The sequence below is a fragment of the Nasonia vitripennis genome, chromosome 5, assembly GCF_009193385.2.
Source record: "Nasonia vitripennis strain AsymCx chromosome 5, Nvit_psr_1.1, whole genome shotgun sequence".
Lineage (NCBI taxonomy): Eukaryota > Metazoa > Arthropoda > Insecta > Hymenoptera > Pteromalidae > Nasonia > Nasonia vitripennis.
Genome location: NC_045761.1, coordinates 18,891,076 through 18,898,960, shown reverse-complemented (window position 1 = coordinate 18,898,960; position 7,885 = coordinate 18,891,076). Strand labels below are relative to the sequence as shown.

The window sequence follows — 7,885 nt, the reverse complement described above, 5'->3', positions numbered from 1 at the left end:
AAGAAGAAGATCCAGAACCAAAACAAAAAAGCAGAGACCTGCAAGACGTGTAATGAAAAAAGGACCGGTGCATCGACGCGTATACACGCGGTAACGGTGAACCAGAGCCGCCGCCGCTGCCGCGGAAGAGGGGACAGCGCGCGATACACAACACCGTGTCCGTCTCTCTCAGCTGCAGCCGGTGGCCTCATGGTAGTGGAAAAAGAGAGGTAAGCAACCAAGCCGGCAACAGGCTTGCTCAGTAGTGTTCGTCTGGCCCCGCGAACCACTCGATCCTCGCGCGCGCGCGCGCCTTTCTCTATATGCATACATGTGCGTACGGTTGGATCGATACGATCGATGACACGAGTCGTTGTTCTGATGGTGTGCGCTTGCGCTAGGTGCGGAAGTGATTAGGAGAGGGGACTCGTGTGCGACGAGAGTTTTCATGATTGACACTGTCGCCGAGGACTGCGTTTCGAGATTTCGAGGATAAATACGTGAGTTGATGACTCTGTGATGATGGCGCGGAGATATTACTACTGATGGAGTCGATCAATGTTTATGAGTTGATATTTTATGGTCGTGTAGATTGTGCCTTTTTTGCTTTGATTGACGTATGCAAATGATACGAGTCATTAGTCGCGCTGATAGCTGTCTGGATTCACGATCGATGTCGTGAGAATAATTATGCGCTTTTGAGTCTAACGATCGTACTGCAGTAATGTCAACGCGCTATGCCAATGTAAACAACTGCTAGAACAATATTGTCGTATTGTGTTTATCTCGCACTCACACCTGATTCGTATTGGATTGAGACAGGTGTAGTGCGTTGGTATGTGCAATAGTTTTATAACACAAACACGAATTCATTTTCAATCACGTCGATGCAATTATTCTCTTGAACTTCTTCGCATTTTGAAAATGTGCAAAATAAATAAAGTAACTAATAGTCGATAATTATACTGATGGAATGTTTCGGGATGGCATAACGCAGTTGTATCTCAAAGCTCAATCATCCCTCCATACCCGAATTTCACAATCGATCGCGTCCCATTAACAACGACAAAAAACCCAACATCCCAAAATCATTACACACCCATAAACGGCTCTCCAACGCCCAACATCCATAGCGAATCCCACTGCACGAGTCCATGAAACAACGGCTCTCACAAAGCCCGTGTAAAGGAAGTCGAATCGAGTCGTTGAAGCGCAAAAAGGGCGACACGCGGCTATATAGTCGAGCCGTGCTGTCCCGATAAACCGCGGAAACGCGTGGACGAGAGAGTCTGGACTCGATGGTCCGTTACGTTGCTCTCTCTCTCTCTCTCTCTCTCTCTCTCTCTTTCTCTCTCTCTCTCTCTCTCTCTCTCTCTCTCTCTCTCTCTCTCTATGCCTCTCGTTCGCGACGTATAGCTATAGCTGTATACGAGTGGTTATGCTCTCTGGGTCACGTGCGTTTTAGTGACGAGCGAGTGGGCGATTGTTATTGTTTCTGTGTGTACTGGAAGTTGGGACAAATTTTTGAATTAGGGCAGTGTGGTGTAACTCGTTTGATTTTATTGAAGATGAATCGATGGAAAATACGAGCTTGCGATAAATCGTTCTTCACGGTCATACGCGAAATTGAGACAAAAAAAAAAAATAGTAGCGGCTGACCGCGTCGTAGATCACGTCGAAATATATATCAGAGGTAAAATCAAAGTTAAAATTTTTGCTACATAAATTCACGTGATGTACTGCCACTGCGTGGGAAAACGCGGTTCGAAGTTCGAGCCGATGGAAACTATCGCTCTTTAATAGATCATTTTAGAACGAAAGTTAATTGTTTAGTTGCAGTTGTCATTCTTAAATTTCTAATAGAAACTGACAAGCAAACCTTAGAGCAAACAAACTATTAGATGATTATCCTGTTTTTTCCTCCAGAGATGTGCCTTTTTTCGTTCAATTTTACACGGTTTTTTAAAGGCAGAGACCATAAACACGCGGGGCAATTGAATGAAAATTGCTCAATTATCCACTTCTAGGTCTACAATATCGACTCTCGGAATATGAAGCAACTTTCCGTTCTTTCAAAACGCCCGAACGTAAACGGCTGCAGAGCAAAGATTGATCTATGCGAATGGCTGTTACACTTTATGAAAGGTGTGAAATTTCCTCGCTTGGATGAGCCGATCGTTCCCATCATTTTTGGATACGCTGGGAAGTTGGCACATTTTTCCGGTCGGCCGAGTTTTGCAATGGGAAGATATTATACGTGTATCATCAGGCATATCCCAGAAACGATTTCACCATTATATCATAACATCGTATATAATATAATATGTGCGCTACACTCTAATGTGCGTTTACATTAATTTCACTCTGATGTTAGATAACCTCGTGGTTTCGTGTTTTTTGAAATTTGTCAACGGATGAAACCCCTTTCGACAACTGTCACAAGATACTCTTTCAAAGAGAAAAAAGAATAAATCCTAATGAAGAATGAAAGTGCGAGTCACCATGACGAGATTGTTTATCACGCGGTCGCAACCTTCCTGTAATTTCAGGCTATCCCAATTTCAGCCCGTACACACCTAACAGGCTTCCGAAGCTCCCCAAAAGACGTACACTTGCATACAGCAACACCAGCAGGCATGTCTCCTCATATTTTTCGGCTAATGCACACGAGCCCAGTTGGTACACTTTTCCGGCCGGTCGACTCTTGCAATAGGAAGGAAAGAAAACGTAGAAGCGTGAGGATTATTAATGCCTCTCGACACACGATACCCAACGCACATTATACATACACACATACGTATACACTCGCGTTACGAGAAAGCGCATTGCGCAACAGCCGTCATGGAAGTACGAGCAGGTACGAGCTGTGTGTGTACCTATGTATACCAAGGCTATTAGTACTTATACCATCGTATGGTATATGTTCGTTTCCACAATCGTGGCGATGCGCGACCGAAGCTTCTCGTAACAACTTGAATGGGGCTTTTCACTTCTCCGCGGCTCTGTACGGCCGAAAATGATTGCGCCGCGAGAGTTAAGTGCGATTTATGGGACGGATTCGGCAGGAATACCATCCTGCCGATGGCGTAAATCAACGGTGAGATGACGGTTTTATGAGCGGCATGGCTCTCGGATTGTTATGTGTATGCTATATGATGCTCGAGACCGGTTTCTTGGATTCGGAATCTAGGAGTTCCGAGTGCGCTGATTGATCGTTTTGTAACCTCCGGAAGTGGATGCATAATTTTTGTAATTTTAGAGTAGATATTAGGCTCTTTGTAAGAACTGTGTTATGCGCATTGTGTGCGAAATTCTCCATAATTAGGTGGCGGCTTTTATTTTCTACACGTAAATAACAAATAATAGGTAGACCTAGACGTAGATGGGAGAACAACGTAAAAGCGGATCTAGTAGAAATAGGACGGTGGGTGTCGATCGGAGAGGTGCATCTTGGGTGGGGTTGACACAAGATAGGGCAACGTGGAAGAGGCAATGAACTTTCGAGTTCCAAATGCAACTTAAAAAAAAAAAAATAAAAAATAATAGATACGTACTTTTTAATGTGTTTCATGTTCACGAAATTTTAACTGTGAATCCACGCACTCGGTAGTGAACTTCTCAGTCTTCATACGAACAGTAAAGTTTCAAAAATAAGTGAAAAAATATTTTTTTTAAATATTTGCACTTCAGTATACTACCAAAAACGGTGTCACAATTTTCGAAAACCAGGACTGCTCAACAAAATAGTCCAACCTCCTCCCATTCCAACGCTAACTTTCTTATCGCATAAACGAACGCAGGCGCAACAATTAACCTCGCAGATTCCAATTTTCCACTCCCGGCCTGCAAAACGAAATTTCGAGCAAAAAGAAGAATAAACTGCTGCACACAACGCTGACGACGACGCGATATTATCATCCTGGCAATTTTTCCCGCGGCCGGCTTTCCGGGTCAGCATATCGGTCGCCGCAGAAATTGAGCATCTCCGAGAACTAGAGAAGCCGAGGCCGCCGCCGCCGCGATAGACCGAAACACATAGAGAGACACACAATCGGTGAAAGTATACCGTCCGGATATTCGTCACGAGTGTCAACCGGGACGGAATCGTACCGAATCATCGGACGATTTCCGCTCGTTGTCCTTTCTCTGCAGAGGCCTGGCCAAATCGTTGACGCGCTTGGACAATTAACCGATGGATATATATTGTATATAGTCACGAAAAGAGGATAATAGCGAAAGAAAAGCCGATTGTCGAATGACGTGCCGTAAAAGCGCGAGAGGCTCACTGTGCGTGACTTACGACAATTTACGCGGCGGAGAGTCGGAAAGGCTTTTGAAGAGGATGATTTGTGTTTACTTTCTGGTCTGCGGTATATACTGCGACGGTTGTTGCTTTTGTAAACATTATGGTTTGTATCTCAATTAGCTATGTTGAAATCTTGTCGTTCGACGAATTTTGAATTCTTATCACGCGGGAGGTACAGTCATCGCGCTATCTGTGAGTAACGCTTTCCGCCAAAAAGTAAAAAAGTAATTCACATAAGGTACATTCAAAACCGATAAAAAATTATCATCGTCGAAATGGAAAAAGAATCTCGTAACAATGGATCTCTCGTGCTTGTCCGCACCGGCGTTATTAATGGCGATTCGAAGTATCGCCGCCGCCGCTGCGCGGATTCCGTTTTCGCGCCGCGGCGATGCTTTACGCTGCGTGACTCGTAACCGAGGAAGTTTCCACGAAGAAAAGTGTTGCGAAACCGCGCGCTACTGCCGGCGTCTCTGCTCACTGACCGGAAAAGCTCTCGTCTTCGACAATTGAGACGAGTCTCTCGATCTTTTTCTTTTCGCTCAATTATCCGGCCTCTAATTAAACCATTAAATAGAGGATACACCCAACTCTTTCTCGCTTAATGACTATCATTTTAAGTGTTAAAAATGCTAATGCTCGCCTATACAGGATCATTACGTAAACTGCGCACTTTTTTATATTATAGATTTTCGCAGACGCGTTACTCCGAAGTACCGATTCGACGTACAGATAACGATCGACAGATGTGCATAATCGCAAAGCTAATAGAGGTACGAAAACCTCGTTTCGATTGGGATTACGGTCTGGGCGATACAGACGTTAGCGCCTGAATCGAAGTCATAAACAATACATCCGTTACCCCCATAATTAACAGGCAGTAGCGTATCCTCCATTAAACTTAGCTCTTGTACACACTCAACATAAATCACGAAAATTTCTCTTTCAGCTACGCAAAACTCCGATTTCTCATTTTCACGCAGTAGCGCTCGCCGGTATAAAGTCTTGTACAAGCAAGTCACCCATGCTTCTCAGTCATGCAGTTTTTCCACAGTAGCTCTGCTTTTTTAAGTAGAAAAAAAATAATGAAAAGCAAAGCATCGGCAACTACTGCAGCGCGGCGGCGTTAACTGATAATCCATGACGAGGTCTCGCTCGAGCCCGTTCGGCTCTGAATCTCCTTAGGAGAAGTGACGGCACTTGTCGGCTTTCTTTCCAGCACTTGATTGTATGCCAGAGCCTTGTTCCTTTCCCTCTGTCGCGGCTAATTACACGGCAGTTTAAGCCGACTCCTTTGCAGAGAGTACGTGTGTGCACGTGTCAGATAGTATGGAGATGCTACACGTCCGCTCGTTTATCTGCGGCAGAGGTTTAATTGCTGAAAAACGTCCGAATATCCTAACGTCTCTTTCACTCGCTGCGTGTCACTGCGGCTTCTCTTTCGAGCTAGCTCTAGGGTTTCTCTGATTCGACTAATTGCTCGCTCGGTGAAGGTCGAGATTGTTTGGATTGATTTATTGAGAAACAATGGGGGATCGATGTCCGAATTTCGTGCTCTGCGTGTGAACATAAACAGAAAAGATGTGGGATTGAGACGAGATCAGCTTCGTTACCGTAAGAAAATTTCCCATGCATTTGAGCATGAGAAATAAAATTTGAGAATATGATGTTATGCGAAAATGTAAAGTAAACAAGCCGATAAAATTCTATTATGACTAACTCACAAATATAACTTACTGTTTATCGCTCGAAGTTTCGACTTTACATAAACACGCGCTGCATCAACTGCTCAGTTTTCATACCAACAGTGGAGCTCTAGCATCGCGATGAATCTTTGTGTTTTCCTACTAATTTACATCACCCTCGCCTGTGACTTATGGTTCAGTCTCATTATATAATTGACATAGGTAAGAAAATTATAGGGTCATTATAATAATTCAATTTGGAATATTAGTATATACATAACGATTGTGATGAATTATCATATTTTAACGGAAAAATATTTCGGATCGAGCATAAGGAAGAAATCGGTTACCGTAGCACCAGATATATTTCATACAGGAGTGCGTTATGGCTGAATGCACTATTTTTAGAAGACAATTAAAATCAAGATTTACAAATGAATTTTGTTTTATCTAGAAAAACAGTATAGGTATGATGTACATTTTATAAAATTTGAATTCAATGAAAAGTACAACTTGTGTGCTCAACAAAAATCTCCAATTGATCCTCATCGATCTCTTTCACGGCGCAAAATACATCGATCACCTCGCATCGGGGTTTTTTGTTTCTCATCGCACTGCACCTTTCCCCGAGCAAATGGCTCGAGAGTGACAGAGTCGTTTTTTCTCCGCAGAACTAGCGATTTCCGCTCGTTGACGCTGTGCTTAATTATGTTTGCTCTGAGCTTGTTTGTAATAAAGTTCGTACGTGAAGTATTCTCCACCTAACGATTACGCGGAACGATATTAATTATTTTTCTGCACTTTTTCGTCAAAATGAGATTCCGAGGAGAAAGCGGAGATAATTTATCGATGCATTGTTCTTCGTTGTATCGAATCCTCTCGAATCTCCGATAAGCCGTCGCATCTGCATAGATTTATTTCCTATTATGCGTCAGCAAACCTTTTTTAATTGTTTCTCTGATAAAAAGGAAACAACACAAGCACGAAGAATAATTAGCGTCGTTGCAAAAACCACTGACGCGTGAAGTGAATAATCATCTGTTTAAGCCGGCAATTTTCACTTGACATCGAGCAAAACGACACTAATAAATCACGGCGTTGGGAGATAAGTACGTTCGATTTTCTTATTAAAAAGCATTATTGAATCGAGTTTCTTTTTCTCTCGATAAATACACGCGAACCCCTATATTTACAAAAGTGACAAACACAGCACCAATCCACTGACCTGCTTACGAAGAAAACTCAGAAAAATCGCGAGCGCAGAGCAAATATAGTGGCTCTTTAAAAATCATGATACCTCATCTCTCGATGACTTTTCCTCTCCCGCAGTGTCGCTAGACTTGTCGCACTCGGCTCTCCCGCGTGTGTGTACTTACATCTCTAGAAATCGAAAGAAACTTAACGATGATAATAAAGGCCAACGAGTAGTCCTTATATCCATACGACTAAGCAGAAAAACACAGCCGAGAGCGTCATTAGCATACAAAGAAATCAACTGCGCGACTGCCCTTATAAAGCCAAGTAAGCCTCTCTTTCACGACCGTATTTGGGCGTTTTAACGCGGCTGTGTAAAAATGGCTTCATGCCAATTACCTGCCGGCTTATAATTGATCTATTATATTCAGATTTATTGAGAATCTCTTTCCGATACGACTTTCTAAAAATCGTCCTGTGAATTATACAAGCGGCGAACAATAAAACCGTAGTTTCCTCGTGTAGCGAATACAACGAAATTTTGAGCAAAAGAAGAATTCTTCCAATTAACCCGAGTTCATCCTCCAGTTACGCGGCATCGAACGCATCTCACCGTTAAGAACATTTTTTCTCATCCATAGCTCGTTTGAATCAGCCATTGAACAAAGCATCGACGAGCAGTCCTGTTACTCCGATAAAAACCGTAAGAATCTAAAAAAAA

The 7,885-nt window shown here is 43.0% G+C and overlaps 1 protein-coding gene across 2 annotated transcripts in view; it reads left to right on the top strand.

Moving 5' to 3' along the window:
- The first annotated feature begins 245 nt into the window (after nucleotides 1-245).
- LOC100122460 (myosin-IIIb) overlaps nucleotides 246-7,885 on the top strand; it is a 30,549-nt gene continuing 22,909 nt past the window's right edge. The window contains exon 1 of one of the 2 annotated variants that reach the window (XM_032600970.1): nucleotides 246-479. The gene's annotated coding sequence lies outside the window, so the exon portion shown is untranslated. The remainder of the gene's footprint in view (nucleotides 480-7,885) is intronic. The other variant, XM_032600971.1, reaches the window with a different exon arrangement.